Genomic DNA, 17,471 nt, shown 5'->3' on the forward strand with positions numbered 1-17,471 from the left:
GCACCTCAGCGTATTAAATCTAAGTTGCTTTCAGTTGCCAGTGTTCTGGGAAGGTCTCTATGGGCAGTCCTGTTCCTGCTGAAGCAAATTGTAATGCAAATGCCTTTAAGAATTCTGTAAGAGGATACTGTGCCTTGATTAACCTCTCTTGTTTATTTGTATCTTTGTTGGTGAATTGAAGATGTTATCCATTTTAGAAATAATGCCAGTATTGATCAAATAGTTAAAGGGTCTCTTAATACTTTGTAACACTTACTAATAAATTATTTTGGCTTTTTTTGTCCCACTCTCACAACAAAAGCCTCAAAAACAAGCTCTTGTCAGGAAACAAGCTTTGTGGTATGCACGCAGAAGAGGTAAGGAAGATTCTTCTCTGTTCTAAATCTATGTACCAAAAAAATTTGCATCAAAGTATTTTGTACTGAGGTTCTGGTGTATTATATATATACACAAGAATATATATGAGTACAGAATATATATTATGCTTATATGGTGAGTATTCCTGAAGTGCTGTCATCCCAACTTATTTTTGTGACTTCACAAGAAGCGGCTCAAATGTATTAGAAAGCAAGTTGCAAACTCAAGTTTTAGACTAATAAAATCATCTAGGCGTGCCTATGATATAACTCTATATATGTATATATATATATATATATATAACATATATAAAACTGATTTGATTTATATGAACTCCATGTCTACACTAAGCCAGGAATTGCCAAAGGCCTGTTTTGAAATTAACACTGAGACAGGAACAACCTATTACTACTGATTCTGTTTCCTTATTTCAAGGGAAAAAAGATCCTATTTTTGGCAAATTCCTCAATGTAGAAGTACCTGCACTCATATAAGCATTCCCTTTATTTTTCTTTTAGTTTTAAAAAAAATTATTACATGTGAATCTGATTTACTCACATTACTTTACTCTGGGTTTTTTGCATATATAATTTCTCTTAAGGTTATTGCACCTTGCCAGAAAGAAACCAAAGCATAAAAAATTTCCTCTGTACTAAAATTTTCCTAATGATGATTGAAAGCATTTTCTTTATTAGAGTCTCTGCCTTTTGAGATCAGTACTTAGAAAGTCAAGTTTCTGGTAAATTCTCAAAGGTAGGAAATAATAGGATTAGAAATATTTTTCTTAAGTCTTTCAAAATCAAAATTGTTTCAAAGAATTTTGCTGGACTGATCTTGTTTATTAGTTTCAGATTTTACAGAATACCATAACCATTTTGGCCTTACTATTAAAACATATAAAGCAGGTTCTAAAATTTTAGATTCCTTAGATTCATTCAGCCTTCCCAAAAGTCTGTCACTGAATATGACTGCATCAATTGGTAAGAAATAAAATATTTTTAAAAATTCCAACTTAAGATATACTACTTTTGTAATATATTATGTTTATGGAATGCTCTTTCAATAAATGTGAAACAGACTTCTAATCCATTCCAAGGACTTCAAAACACTTGGCATTAATTAATACAAGAAAATGTATTGTGTATCAGTTGGGATTGTGGATTTTATTAAAAACAAATTATTCCTTTGAGAGGATTCTTGGATAAATGGTGAAATAATGTTCCTTGAATAGTTGAGTTTAGTACAAAAAAGCAATTTCTATTTCTTTTGTTTAAATTATTAAAATAATATATAGACTACTACTTAGAATTATTTTAAGGATATATTTAGCAATATATAAAGTTAATATCAGCTTAAACTAATATAAATAAGCATAACTATACCTGTACTTTCAAGGGCATGGTTACAAACTGAGAAGGTAGCTCCAAACTAGTTCCTTTGGATACCACCTGGAACACCCTGATCTTTACGAAGACTTTTATAAGCCTATGGAGCCTTTTTGCTTCTAAGAATAAGATTGTTTACTTTGAAGTTGATGCCTTCAGTTATGCTTCATGGCACGTATTGATAACAGCTCATGTCCAAAATGTGTAAGCCCAGCTGCTGTTCTTTACAGTACTAACTCAGGTATGTGCTTTAGTTGTGTGCCATTTTGCATTTTCCTCAGTACTTTTGGTTGGTTTGACTTGTGAACTGGAAAAGCAATCGACAATTATTTGGAGGGGTCATTCTACATTTTAAATCTGATCTAGATTCTGCTGTTCTCAGAATTCACAAATTTTTTTTAATATTTAAAATTTTAAAAACCCAAAAGCTGATTTGATTATCCTCATTTTCAGTCAAAAAAGATCCAAGCCCAGCTGAAAGAGCTTCGTTATGGGAAAAAGGATTTGATTTTAAGGTAAGTTTTATTTCACTATAGTTAGCTAAAGTATTAGCATTTATACAGCATTGTAGTGAAGTAGGAATATGATAGCTGCCTTTATTATTGCAGTTCTCAGGAATAAGTTTGTTCTGAAAAGAACTCAAAGCATCAAGACTTGTGCTTGCAAAAAGCAAAATTCTAGGTTACTGCTGATGAATAAAACCTGTTGCCCTATTCCATACATTCTGTAACATCTTTCATCTTTTTAACTGAATGATATAATATTTTACAGCTGCTTCTTGTTTTTCCTTTAATTAGCACTCTTCCATGGCAAAGTCAACTATTGTTAACATTTAAAGTAAATCTCTGTGTTCATGATAAGCTTGAGCAATGTAGTGTTCCTTAAGTCTGAAGATTTAAGAAAAAAGAAACATCTGCTGCTAAAATAATCCAAATCAATAGTCTGCTCTAGCTAGCACATTTTAAAAAATAATAAAAGTTTTTAAACTAAAAGAGGGCATAAAGACATTGCTGAAGGACATCTAGTCCTTGTTAACACAGGGAGAAGCTAATCCCTGTTAAAAGGAAGAGGAGAGAGATGTGGGTCATCTGACTGATGACTTTTAGTGGAGTAGTCCTTTTATATATTCCCAGCACAAAGGATGGACATTAAGTAGTCATCTTCCAAGTTACTAGACCTAGAATTACTTACAAGTCATTCATGACAATATGAGTTCCAGATTGTCTTCTGGAAGCATTTAACTCTCTCTGCTGTTTCTCTATTGTATATACAGTGCCTGTGAATATGTAAATACAGAGAAATACAGAGTAATAAATATAGTGGGCCATTAAAAAGACAGTGTGATTTCTGTGCGGGTTTTTTTTGGTGGTTTTTTTTTTTTTTTCCCTTGGGTTTTGGTTTTTGTTTGTTTGTTTGTTTGTTTTTTTATGTATAGGTTTATTCCAAGATTCTTCAGGGACATTTATTTCTGGTCTCCATAAGACTAAAACCAGGGAAACAGATTTAGAGACAAAAATTAGGTATATTATAGATCTAGGCATTTAACTTTTAAAGGCATCTAGTATTAATAAAAGCAACACATCTTTTTTCAAATTCAGTATCATGGAGAGCTCGAGGAGAGGTAAAGATCAAAAATTCTAATCTTGCCTTGCTGTGAAAGTTTGTTTTCTTTGGCTGAAGCAGTAGGATTGCTCAGCACTATTATCTTCCTGCTGTTTTCATTACGCTAATACACAGTGATCCCAAAAAAGGATCTGAGTTATGGTAGGGTGTTTACTAATGCTTAGCAAGGGAACTCCTGCCAAGTACTGCCCACCTGAAAAAAGCTTATAGAAGATGAAAAAGAAAACGGGCACATAAACAAGTGAATATGCAGAAAGGCTGTCCAGCAAGCCACTGACATACGTGCAGTGAAATCCACCCTCTCCTAAGACTGCTTCAGTGAACTGTGGCAGTATAGGAGTTAAGGCACACATGTGTGGAACTGCACTAAAGGCAGGAATGTGTCTCGTGTGAATGGGAATGGGTTCATCTGACTGGATATGGCATTCTCCATCATAGTCTCCACTTCAAATCCGTGGAGGGTTATCTTCTGAAGACTATGTCTACATTTGACCACATGAATTACACCTTAAAGTCTTTGATTTTTTTTGAATATACATGGTTCTTTATAGGACAATACCCTTTTCCTGACCCAGAGACAGGGCAACTGAGAGGTGTTTTAAAAACTTTTATTCCATTTTCAGTCTCATGAGAAGGGTTACACAATACAGACGTTTATAATTCACACCATCACAATCAGAAGCCAGATATTTCCTAATTAAAATATACTATAAGTGTTTCTTGGCCTAGCTTTTTGCCATGCCATGTTGTAGATGCCTTAAATCTAAACATCTAAAATTACCCCTCGTGGGTCCCACTACAATACATATTTCATAGTTCTGTTTGTCCAAAGTATCTAGTCTTATTTGCAAGGCCATCTTTTGAAACTTGTTTCTAGTTCCATTTCTCTCTCAACAATATCTGTCCTATTCCATGGCATTTCTAAGTGAGTAAGTCTTGTCTCAAAGTTTACATATGTATGCATGCTGTGTGGACCTTCTGTCAGGCCCTGAGAACTTTCTACAAATCCATTTTCCACTGTTCTTGATTATGAATGAACACTAGAGCCACCAGCTGAGATGTAGGTAATGGTAGTGCGGGTTCTCCTCTGAGTGCTTTTATTGCAAAATAAGGATAGTTACTTGCTTTCTAGGTAAGCTATGATCATATGTAATTTAAAAAACTCTAAGAACTTTAGATGGAGAATGTTGATGAATTGTGAATTATATATTTATATGTAAATAATTGAAACATCTCTTGACAGTGTGCAATTCTGTATGAAACTGAATGCCTGCTTTGCTAATATTGGTATATCCTTTATATGTAACCAGAAATATTTTTTGCAGGTTTATTCATAAATACTTTTCCTGTCCAAGAAAATTTGATTTGTGAAGCAGAGGGAGCAGCAACCTTATGCTGTTCTCTTAAATCATATGAGATGGGGGGAGGGTAAGTTCAGTGTGCTGGTTCATGTGTGTTTCATGTCTGAAGACACACACACTAAGCTGAGTAGAAGCCATTTAGTATAGTGTCCTGGTTCAGGGCAAATTTGGGGAAAGAACCCCAAAAGGGTTCCTTCAGGAAAGCAGATTCAATTGGCCCCTCCCCCCAACCAGTTCAGGAAAGATGCCTCTTTGGAGAAAAAGTGGAAAAAACCTGTTTATTAAACAAGCAAACTTAAACAATATTAAACAATAAAACTTCTTGCCACTCCAAGAGAGAGACAAACTCAGAAAAATCCCCCGGGTTGCAGCTGGGCTCACTCAGTCTCTGCTCAGTCCCTCCGGCGCTGGAAATGCCGTGGCCCAGGCCTGGCCCGCTGGGCCACAGGTGCTGCTGCTGCTGCTCTGCTGGTGTTCAGCCCAGAGCAGGTCCAGAGAAAGGGAAAAAAACCACAGTCCAGGGAACTTCTTTGCCTCAGCTAGCTAAAACTAACTAGGAAAAAAAACAAAGGAGAGCTCTGTCTTGTTGTCTGTCCATCCGCAGACAACTCAGTCCAGGAGCAGGAATGTGGAGGAGGGAGTGCAGTTCTTGAAAACAAACTCCACGCTTCTCCCCCCCGCCCACCTTCACTCCTGGAACAAGTCTTAAATGTGTAGAACTTATTATTCAACATAAACAGGGCAGACGATTGGGGATAAAGGCATCATACAGTCAACCTAGGACATTCCACCCCTTATCCCCATATCGTCAGCTTACTACTAAAACTAATATATATATTCAAACCCTACAAACACATGCATTATACATCCAGTATACAGCTATACACAGACAATGGCAGTAATATTCAGCAAACAGTGATATTTACACACAGTTCTCCCCCAACAATCAGATCTCCCTGAGGTACACATTGTATTCTTCCATCTTTCTGCATTATCCACCAAGTACAACCTGGTCCCTGAACAAAGACAATCCCACGAATGGGTTTGTCTGTGCTTGAGGCAGAATTGATCCACACTGTCTTCCCTAACAAATCTCTGACATGCACTACTGGGACTTTGTCTCCATCTACTATATGCAAAAGCTGAGATTGGGCAGGGCCCAATTGACTGGTAGAGCCTCGGGTGTTAACTAACCAAATGGCTTTTGCCAGATTCTGCTCCCAATTATTGAAAGATCCCCCACCCAATGCTTTCAAGGTGGTTTTTAACAGTCTATTGTACCTCTCTACTTTTTCTGCAGCTGGTGCATGGTAGGGAATATGGTACACCCACTCAATACCATGTTCCCTAGCCCAGGTGTTGATAAGACTATTCTTGAAATGAGTCCCATTGTCTGACTCAATCCTCTCAGGGGTACCATTCCTCCAAAGGATCTGCTTCTCAAGGCCCAGAATGGTGTTACGGGCCGTAGCATGAGGCATGGGATAGGTTTCCAACCATCCTGTGGTGGCTTCTACCATGATGAGCACATAACGCTTGCCGTGGCGTGTCTGGGGCAGTGTGATGTAGTCAATCTGCCAGGCCTCCCCATAGCTGTACTTGGACCATCGACAACCATACCATAGAATCTTCACTCTCTTGGCCTGTTTAATGGTAGCACACATCTCACAGTCATGGATAACCTGAGAAATACTGTCTATGGTTAAATCCACCCCTCGGTCTCGTGCCCACTTAAAAGTGGCATCTCTACCCTGATGGCCAGAGGCATCATGGGCCCATCATGCTAAGAACAATTCCCCCTTGTGTTGCCAATCCAAGTCTATCTTTGATACCCCTATCTTTGCAGCCTGATCTACCTGCTGGTGGTTTTGGTGCTCCTTATTGGCTCTGCTCTTGGGAACATGGGCATCTACATGGTGAACTTTCCCAGGTAGCTTCTCTACCCTGGTAGCAATGTCTTTCCACTCATCTGCAGCCCAAATTGGTTTTCCTCTATGCTGCCAATTAGCTTTTTTCCACCTCTCCAGCCACCCCCACAGAGCACTGGCTACCATCCATGAATCAGTGTAGAGGTAGAGCTTCGGCCATTTCTCCCTTTCAGCAATGTCCAGGGCCAGTTGAACGGCTTTGAGTTCAGTGAGTTGACTTGATCCACCCTCTCCTTCAGTAGCTTCTGCAACCCATTGTGTGGGACTCCATACAGCTGCTTTCCATTTCCGTTTCATTCCCACAATGCGGCAAGATCCATCAGTGAAAAGAGCATAATGTGTTTCTTCTGCTGGCAGTTGGTTATATGGTGGCGCTTCTTCAGCATGTGTCACTTCTTCTTCCTCTTCATCAGTAGACCAAAGTTTTCACCTTCAGACCAGTTTGTAATTATCTCCAAAATCCCACGGTGATTCAGTTTTCCAGTCCGGGCACGCTGTGTGATAAGGGCAATCCATTTGCTCCATGTGGCATTGGTGGCATGGTGGGTATAGGGAACCTTTGCTTTGAACATCCACCCCAGCACCGGTAGTCGGGGTGCCAGGAGGAGTTGTGCTTCTGTACTGATCGTCTCTGAGGTGGCTTGGACTCCTTCATAGGCTGCTAAAATTTCCTTCTCTGTTGGAGTATAGTTGGCTTCAGACCCTCTATAGCTCCAACTCCAAAATCCCAGTGGTCGGCCTTGAGTCTCATCAGGCACCTTCTGCCAAAGGCTCCAGGACAAACCATGGCTCCCGGCTGCAGAATACAGCACATTCCTCACATCTGGTCCTGTCCTGACTGGGCCAAGGGCTACCACATGGGCGATCTCCTGCTTGATCTGGGTGAAGGCTTGCTGCTGTTCAGGGCCCCAGTGGAAAGTGTTCTTGCAGGTGACCAAGTAGAGAAGGCTCACGATCTGGCTATACTCGGGAATGTGCAGTCTCCAAAAACCTATGGCACCTAGGAAAGCTTGTATTTCCTTCTTGCTGGTTGGTGGAGACATCGCTGTGATCTTGTTGATGATATCTGTAGGAATCTGATGCCGTCCATCTTGCCACTTCACTCCCAGGAACTGGATCTCTTGAGCAGGTCCCTTGACTTTGCTCTTCTTGATAGCAAAACCATCTTTCAGGAGAATCTGGATGATTTTCTCTCCTTTCTCAAACACCTCTGCTGCTGTCTTCCCCCAGACAATGATATCATCAATATACTGTAGATGTTCTGGAGCTTCACCCTTTTTTGGTGCAGTCTGGGTTAGTCCATGGCAGATAGTGGGGCTGTGTTTCCACCCCTGGGGCAGTTGGTTCCAGATGTACTGCATGCCCCTCCAGGTGAAAGCAAACTGAGGCCTGCATTCTGCTGCCAGAGGAATGGAGAAAAATGCATTAGCAATGTCAATAGTGGTGTACCACTTCACTGACTTGGATTCCAGCTCGTACTGGAGTTCCAGCATATCTGGCACAGCAGCGCTCAGTGGTGGAGTCACTTCATTCAATGCACGGTAGTCCACTGTCAGCCTCCATTCTCCTTCAAATTTACGCACAGGCCGGATGGGGCTGTTGAAAGGTGAGTGGGTTTTGCTGACCACCCCTTGGCTCTCCAGCTCACGAATCATTTTGTGGATGGGGATCACGGCATCTCGATTCGTTTGATACTGCTGGCGGTGCACTGTTGAGGTGGCAATTAGTACTCGTTGCTCTTCTACCTTCAAGAGTCCTACTGAAGATGGGTTTTCTGATAGTCCAGGTAAACTGTTCAATTGCTTGATGCCCTCTCTCTCTACAGCTGCTATCCCAAATACCCACCTGAGTCCCTTTGGGTCTTTGAAATACCCACTTTGGAGGAAGTCTATGCCTAAAATACATGGGGCTTCTCTGCCAGTCACAATGGACTGTTTCTCCCACTCGTTTCCAGTCAGGCTGATCTCAGCTTCCACTGAAGTAAAGTCCTGTGATCCCCCTCTCACACCAGCAATAGAAACATGTTCTGCCCCCACATATTTTGATGGGATTAATGTGCACTGTGCACCAGTGTCAACCAAAGCTTTATATACTTGTGGTTCTGATGTGCCAGGCCAACGAATCCACACAGTCCAAAAAATACGGTTTTCCCTAGCCTCTACCTGGCTAGAGGCAGGGCCCCTCTAAGCCTGGTTATCCTTTTTTCCTGGGGCATATGTCTTGGAGGTTCCTTCAAGGGGATCGAAAATATCGTCATCATCATCATATACGGCAGTTTGATTATGGGTCACTGGAGCTGCTTCCCTTTTGGTGAAACTTCCTTTTGGAGTCTTGCCTCCCTTCAATTCACCCACCCGTTGTGCCAGAGCACCAGTAGGTTTCCCATCCCATTTCCTCATATTTTCTCCACAATCGTGCAGGAAGAACCACAGCTCAGCTCGTGAGATGTACCTTCTTTCCCCATCTGGGGAACATCTGTGTTGGGTACCAGGACCTCTGATCTGTATTGCTGAGACTTGGAGAAAACCCTCTTTCATCTCCTCCCTGAGTTTCTTATGAGTCTCCTCTATCTTGTTTTCTAGTTTCTCTCCTAGTTTCTGCAGACATGTTTCCACTGCTGCAATTCTGGCATGGGTTGGGCCATGTACAGCATCTGCATATGCTTGGAGCTTCTTTGCCATATCGAGCACAGTCTCCTCAGTGTCATCTTGCTTATTATTGCTACAGCAGAAGCGTATTCATGTGGCCCAAGTCTTACAAGTTTTCGCCACATCACAGATGTACACAGTATCAAGTCTGGATTTACAGTATCTACAATCATCCGAGAAGACAATCTCTGCCACTGCCATTTCCCTCAAGCGTTGAATTCCTTGTTCTGTAGTCTTCCACTGGGTTTGCTGCATATAAAGATCATCTGCACACAGGTATCTTTGTGCTACACTTTCCAGAACCCATGCCCAGAGGCTGTGAGGGTTAGCCCCACTCATCATTCCTTGATCAATGACAGGATCATGTGACAGGGATCCCAAATATCTCGCTTCACTACCATCCGGAATTTTAGCCTCCCCTGCAGCATCCCAAAGACAGATCAACCAACTAATTATAGACTCATCAGGTTGTCCAGTGTAATCCTTTCTTAGTCCACGAAGGTCCTTCAGGGAATAGGACTCAGTAGTGGCTTCTGATCCTGCCTCAGTTGTCCTAACTCTGGCTTTTGTGTCAGTAATTAGCTTTGAGGGTCCTTCTCCTGGATCATCATAGTCAGTCCCTGGCTGGTCAGTTTTGCTTTTCTTCTTTCCCGCAGAGACTGCCAGTGGTTTAGATTCACTGTCTGGTTTAGCTACAGCCTGAGTAACTGGGGTGTTGTCTGCAGCCTGAGTGGCTGGGATAGCTGCTGGTTTATCTCCCTGCTCCCCTGCCTCTGTCTGCCAGCCTACAATATCTAGCAGTGTGCGATAAGCATAAGCCAAGGCCCAGCTTATTGCAATGATCCTTTTCTCATTAGAGTCATCATGGCACTTCTCTTTCAGGTATTTCCCCACCTCAGCTGGGTTCTGAATTTGTTCACATGGAAAATCCCACTCTGCAGGGTCAGAAAATTCCTTCAGGGTCTGGCCCATATTTTCCCATTCTCCACACCACTCAGAATTTTCCACACCTGGGTGAGGGGTTTCATCAGCTCCTCTGGACATCTCAGCCTTCACTCTAGAGAAACTGCAGGCTGTTGTCCTGGGTTGTAAGATAAGCTTGTATTCCATTTGCCATCTGTTGAAGGCAAAACCGGTTGGACAGGTTTTTGTTATCTCTCTCAGAGACAATGGTTTTGCCCTGTAGAGGCAATGGTTTGTTTATACACCATTGACTGATTCAATGAAGGGCTGGTAAATGTAACACCGTGAGGGGTCCCACCCAGAGGGGGGAAGCCAAGCACTCTATTGTTGTTTAAAGGGGTAGCTTTTTGGGGAGAGGAGGCAGCTCTCTGGGCGGGACTCCGAGAGAAGCAGCTCTCTCTCTCTTCGCGGGATTCCGAGAGAAGCAGCTCTCTCTCTCTTCGCGGGATTCCTGGGGAAGCAGCTCTCTCTCGCTCTCTCTTCGGCGGCACTCACAGCGAAGCAGCCGGCGCGCGCTGAGCCGACGGCGGCGGAGCTCAGAGGCAACCCCGGCGCAGAGGAAGACCGGCCCCACTGCCACCAGATCTTCAGAGGAAAACTATACCCTTCTAAAGATCACCACTTCAGCTGCAACTCATCAACTATTGCAAGGGAAGCAATTGTCCCAGCAGAACTGATACTGGCATCCCTCAGGTTCTGGACTTTTTCTTTCACTGGTTTTGTTTGTACCGATTGCATTTGCCTTTTTTTAAATTGTTGTCTAGTTTTCTCCTAGTAAAGAATTGTTACTCCCACTCCCATATCTTTGCCTGAGAGCCTTTTAATTTAAAGATCCTGGTAATTCAGAGGGAGGGGGGTTTGCCGTTCTCCATTGCACAGGAGGCTTTGCCCTCTTTCACAGACTCCTGTCTTGTCGAACCAAGACAGCTGTATAAAGGAAGTTTACCAGAATAAATACTAGAAAGATGGTCTCTTTAACATTCAGGGGAAATGGAACATTCTCAAAATGTGACATAACAGATTCAAAAAAGAAGGAAAGGAGAGGCTGGAAAACCTCATGCCCTGCTCCTCATCTAACAAACCAGGTGCAATTACTAATAAACCCCCAGAACATACAACTGGAACTAGGATGCAGGGTAGGATGAAAAAACCAGAAACTATATATATCTTGAAGAGACTCCAGTATCTTTACAAGCGCCTTATAAATCACTATCACCAAGCCCAGCCCAATAGCTATTTTAATCCGTGCTCTTCTACTGTAAAAACTACGTGTAAGGGACAAGAATCCTAGTGACCAGAAAAGTACTAGAACCTCAAAAAAGCCTAGAGACCAGAACCACATGAAGGCTTCCACCCCAAGAGACATTATGAATGTAAGCAACATGGCTACTGACTGCTTTAATCCACTACAAAATAAGCACAACCAACATCCAATCAGTCAAGGAATAAAGTTTTTTTCCACTTTTGTTTTTTTTTTTTTCGAGCCTCACATTGGGCGCCATTAAATGTAATTGTCCTGGTTCAGGGCAAATTTGGGGAAAGAACCCCAAAAGGGTTCCTTCAGGAAAGCAGATTCAATTGGCCCCTCCCCCCAACCAGTTCAGGAAAGATGCCTCTTTGGAGAAAAAGTGGAAAAAACCTGTTTATTAAACAAGCAAACTTAAACAATATTAAACAATAAAACTTCTTGCCTCTCCAAGAGAGAGACAAACTCAGAAAAATCCCCCGGGTTGCAGCTGGGCTCACTCAGTCTCTGCCCAGTCCCTCCAGCGCTGGAAATGCCGTGGCCCAGGCCTGGCCCGCTGGGCCACAGGTGCTGCTGCTGCTGCTCTGCTGGTGTTCAGCCCAGAGCAGGTCCAGAGAAAGGAAAAAAACCACAGTCCAGGGAACTTCTTTGCCTCAGCTAGCTAAAACTAACTAGAAAAAACACAAAGGAGAGCTCTGTCTTGTTGTCTGTCCGTCCGCAGACAACTCAGTCTGTTATGAACAAAACAGCCTGGCTGGGACACTTGGCTCGACCTAAGTACTGACATTGAAATGTTAATTAGCTAATCGCTCCTGGGAATCACCTACACCCCCACCCAAACTAGGACTAGGATGCAAAATAAGCCAGTGGAATCATGGGAGGGGGTTTTGGGGATGAAAAACACCCCAAAATGAAAAAGAGGGGCACAGTAGAGGGGGCTGGATGGGTGTGTTGGTTGGGGAAAAGGGAACCCCATCCCTAGTCTGTGTTTAACCTGTCACTATAACCTGCAGAGGACCAGATTGGACTGGGCTGTGAGAAGCAGGCACAAGGAATCAGACACTCTACCTGGTGTTACCAGGAGGGCAGGAGAGGGATATCTGCTGCTGGATCTCGGCAGCAGGCTCTGCACATCCCCCCACCATTCGGCTACCAGTGTGCCAGGAGGAAAGGAGAGAGGATGGTCTGCTGGTTGGGACTGCAGATACAGACTGGACACCTCTTCATCTCCGGCTACCAGCGTGCCACAGAGACTCCAGGGACAGATTCTGCACGACTTCACGCCCTTCAGCTACTGGAAGAAGCTACAAACACCCCCCTGCCAAGCTGACTTTTTAATAAAGAGCTGAACACTAATAAAGACATAAAACCTGTTCATTTCAAGTCCAGGAGCAGGAATGTGGAGGAGGGAGTGCAGTTCTTGAAAACAAACTCCACGCTTCTCCCCCCCGCCCACCTTCACTCCTGGAACAAGTCTTAAAGGTGTAGAACTTATTATTCAGCATAAACAGGGCAGACGATTGGGGATAAAGGCATCTGTCTTGGTTTGACAAGACAGGAGTCTGTGAAAGAGGGCAAAGCCTCCTGTGCAATGGAGAAGGTAAACCCCCCTCCCTCCGAATTACCCAGATTTTTAAATTAAAAGGCTCTCAGGCAAAGATATGGGAATGGGAGTAACAATTCTTTACTAGGAGAAAACTAGACAACAATTTAAAAAAAGGCAAATGCAATCAGTACAAACAAAACTAGTGATAAAGTCCACAACCTGAGGATTCGGGGTGTTGGTAGCAGTCCGGTTGGAATGATAGCTGCTCCTCTTGCAGTGGCTGATGAATTGCAGCTGAAGTGGTGATCTTTAGAAGGGTATAGTTTTCTCTGAAGATCTGGTGGCAGTGGGGCCGGTCTTCCTCTGCGCCGGGGTTGCCTCTGAGCTCCGCCGCCGCTGCCTCACTGCGCTCCAGCCGCTTCTCTGGGAATTCCGCCGAAGGAGCTGCTTCTCGGGGAATCCCGCGAAGAGAGAGAGCTGCTTCTCTGGGAATCCCGTAGAGAGAGAGCTGCTGTGTCCCCCAAAAGGTACCCCTTTTATCCAATAAAAGAGTGCTTGGCTTCCCCCTCTGGGTGGAGCACCTCACAATGGGATGGTGTTACGTTACCAGCCCTGAATTGAATCAGTCAATGGCCCATTAACAAACCATTACCTCTTCGAGCAAACCATTGTTCTTGAGAGATAACAAATCTGCCCAACCTTCAACAGATGGCAAATAGAATACAAGCTTATCTTACAACCCAGGACAGCATCATACAGTCAACCTAGGACATATAGTCTGGAAAGTTTTTTAAGTATCTGCTTGTGCTGAGTGGAAGGTAAACAGTGGAGAGAATGAACCCCACACAAGTGCTATGTGAGTGCTATGTGAAAGATTTCAAGTCAGGGCTACAATTTAATAGGAAAATTACAATAATGGCAATAGTACAGAAACACTGGTTTAAACTGACAAAGTCAGAACATGACCTGATACCCTGTTGGTCAGCGTGGTGATAGCAGTCCAAATGGTGGTAGCAGTCCCATTGGATGTGGTCTTGTCGAAGCAGTGAGCCTATGGGAAGGTCTGGTCCTTCTCTGAGGTCCAGTGGTGGTGGTGGTGGTGGAGAGTTCTTGTGGTTCTTGGGGATGCAGCAGTGTATCTGTCCCAAACCCCAGGTTATGTAGAGGAAGGAGTGTTCAGTACCTCCCTTAGGGTGGGAGAATTTCCCAGTGGGCTGATGTGATTCTGTGAGTCATGCTGGGGAGTCCTTGATGTCCCATTAGCAGAGATGACCGACCCCTCAGGGTGGCTGCTGTTTCCCCAGAAGGAGTTACCATGCTTGAGTCATGGCAAAGATAGAGAAACAATGCTCCACCCACCTTAACAGTTCATCAGAAGGTAATGTAGGTGGTGGTAGAATATAAACCTCAGTTACACCCCATGTTGTAACCCAGGACACTGTTTGATCAGAGAGAGGCTGCTAGGTTTGGGCAAGAACAGGTGATATTTCATTTCTAATTGCTTTAATACTGGAAACATAACAGATTTAATGTTAGCATTGCTGTTGTGGCTGGTTTATGAAGCTGTTACTCTTTCTGATAAATGAAATGGGTAGTCTTCCTGTTGGCACAGCATGAATGTTTGGGATAAAATCCTGGCTGCTAGCTACTTTCACGTTACTGGACTTTTACCTTTTCCCCTGCCACTCCCTTCCCATCCCACTAAACTTTATTTTCTGTGTGGCTTACTGAGGATTTCAGGGAAGTCTGCTCTGCATATAGATCTGAACACTACAAGCTTCTTGGAGCAGTTCACCTGAAGGATGTAAGCTGCAGGCTATTAGATTTCTAAAGGGCATCAAGGAAAGCTGCAGTTCGTGTCCATCAAAATAATTATTTCTCTGAATGAATAATTCTGCAGATATATGCGAAATAAATAGGGAGGGATTGTTTGATTTTGTTTTTACATAATAGACATCAATAAACTATTTCTTAAATTCTGGTACTTATTACTGTCAATGGCTCTGGTCTGAACTGGACCTCTGGGGATTAAGTGGGAGAGGAAGAGAAAATGGGAAAAAGGCAGCTTTTTCCTTAACATTCCAGTGAATTGGTAGATCATATCTCCTTTATCATATCTTACTTACATTTCTTATGTTTTCAAAGTATTTTACAATCTAGCTGATTAATGAGGGAGCATATGTGCATATGTTTATATTTTTAAAACTCTCCCTATGCGATATAAAGCCATGGAACAGATAAGTAATGAGCATCACAAAAATTAATTCATGCACCCAAGGCAATAGAGCTGTGTCTTTTTCAGATCGCGGTCCCTTAAAGCATTTAGCATGCCATCCTTAAAGAATTGACCCAAGTTGAAATTTGATTTGTATTACAATGCGAAAACCAAGAAATTATTAATAAAAATTGCCACTGAATGTTCTTAATTTTATCACTGTCTTTGTAAGTAGGTACTTACTAATTATGAATTACACTACTCTGAATTGCAATAATTTAAATTATCATCCTAAACCCCTGATTCAGTGAAGTACTTCTAAGTTTAAGTGCCCTGCTAGATTGATGTCTGCATTTGTTTCAGACATTACAGACCACTTCCTTTTTAAATTGCTTCTCCTTCATTAACTGTCTTCCCATTATTAGGCTGTATTGCCCTGGAAGAAGTCTCATGTTTTACTAAAATAGGAAAGAATTAAAAACATTTTGGTTTTTTGTTCATGAAATGCATACGTGTATATATTATAGTAATAAGAGATAAGTAAAAATAAATCCAGCAATGATTTCCAATGTCAGTTTATACAAGTATCTTGTATTATTGACATTCCTCTTGTAAATGTAAAAGGTGACCATGCTTCAGTGGTATGGTTTGAGTATATCTTTGCTTTTTTCTAAGGCTTTTGCTACAGATTCAGACATATTTGATGTACCACTTCCTCTCTTTTCCTTTTAGTTCAAATTCTAAGATAAAGTATCTTGATAGGCAGTCCTAGTAAAACAAGAAAAAGTTCAAATGTGAGTAGCAACTAACAGCACCTGGCCTAACAATGTATTTAATGTTTGTTCCATGGTAGAATTTAACTTTAAATAAGCAAACAAATAGGATTGGCTATTATAACAAATAATACAACTTAGTACCTTAGCAAACACTAGCTTACAGCAAGTCAGGTAACTGCTAATATGTATTCTGTAGATGGATTTACCATGAGTGCCTGTTTTGTAATTTGGCAGCTTCTTCTGAGGAGCAAACCATGTGTGATGCAGTTGGGTACACAGACATGATCAGTTCCTGCTGAAACGCTGTGGTCAGGGTGGGTGTGCACTGAACAAAGATCTGCTCTGGGCTCTGGGGAGTCCCTGGGGAGTCCCTCAGGCTTCTCCACATGTTCAGAACCCCCAGGTGCCCAGAGCATCCTCTAGTGTTAAACTAGAGGATGTCTGCCACGTCCAGTGCATGGCTGGAGTCAGTGACATCAGGAGCAGCAAAGACAGAGGTGTGCAGATAGGAATGGCAAGCAGAAGGCAGGCAGGAATTGTAGTGGGGATGACTGGGAGAGAGGAGCAATGGACAGGAAGGAGGGAGGGTAGTGGAGAACCTTATTCCCAGCACTTGACAACTTCTGCTGCTGCTCGTTACAGTCGTTTTAGATTGTTTCCATGATGATACTCTTGAATGCACATCTTCCTTTGAAGTGCAGCTTCACAAAGTAACAGGATTGTAATTTACTTTCAGTACTCTTACACTCCTCAGTAATGTTTCAAGTACTATGAGTGCTCAATGTCTCTAAAGAACTAAGGACCATGTCACTATTGCAAATTTAGTCAAGACTATTTTCCACATTCTTTGAAACAGTTCTACACAAATTAGGTCATTATTTGACATGTGAAAATCATTTAAATAATTGTTGTGGTAGAGTCAAATACAAAACTATGTGAAATTATTTTTGCATCATATTGACTGGATTTGGTAAATATCTGTACCATTCCTCCCTCTGAAGTAAAACTGATGCCATGTGTGTTTCCTTCTCTATTAGCAAAGTTAAGTATGTGCCACAGTAAACTGATTTCCCAGAATTTTAAATTATTTATTTCTCTAATGAAGATCTTCCTCAACTGCAACTTTTTGATAGACACTGTTCTTACAGGTAATTTGCAAAGATTTCTAATTATTCATCACTAATTATATGACAAACTTTTGGAAAGCAATCAAATATTGATAAGCAATTTAAAAGAAAATTCAATAACTTTTTTTGTCCGTCTCTTTAACTCTTTTTAAAAAATTATTGTTTTAGTCCCAAATTTTGAATGCACTGATGAGCTCAAAAGGCACTCTTCTGAATTCAGATCTACAAATTAGAAAGCAAATTTCTCTTTTGCATTATTTAACAGCTACAGAAGTCAGTGTTTGCAGTTCATGTCT

General features: G+C 42.0%; 1 long non-coding RNA gene across 1 annotated transcript in view; it reads left to right on the forward strand.

Moving 5' to 3' along the window:
- The first annotated feature begins 298 nt into the window (after nt 1-298).
- LOC144246624 (uncharacterized) overlaps nt 299-17,471 on the forward strand; it is a 33,186-nt gene continuing 16,013 nt past the window's right edge. The window contains exons 1-2 of the long non-coding RNA XR_014956356.1: nt 299-356; nt 1,753-4,793. This is a non-coding gene — a long non-coding RNA (uncharacterized LOC144246624). The remainder of the gene's footprint in view (nt 357-1,752; nt 4,794-17,471) is intronic.

The sequence above is a fragment of the Lonchura striata genome, chromosome 6 (assembly GCF_050655825.1).
Source record: "Lonchura striata isolate lonStrDom1 chromosome 6, ASM5065582v1, whole genome shotgun sequence".
In the NCBI taxonomy this organism is placed as follows: Eukaryota; Metazoa; Chordata; class Aves; order Passeriformes; family Estrildidae; genus Lonchura; species Lonchura striata.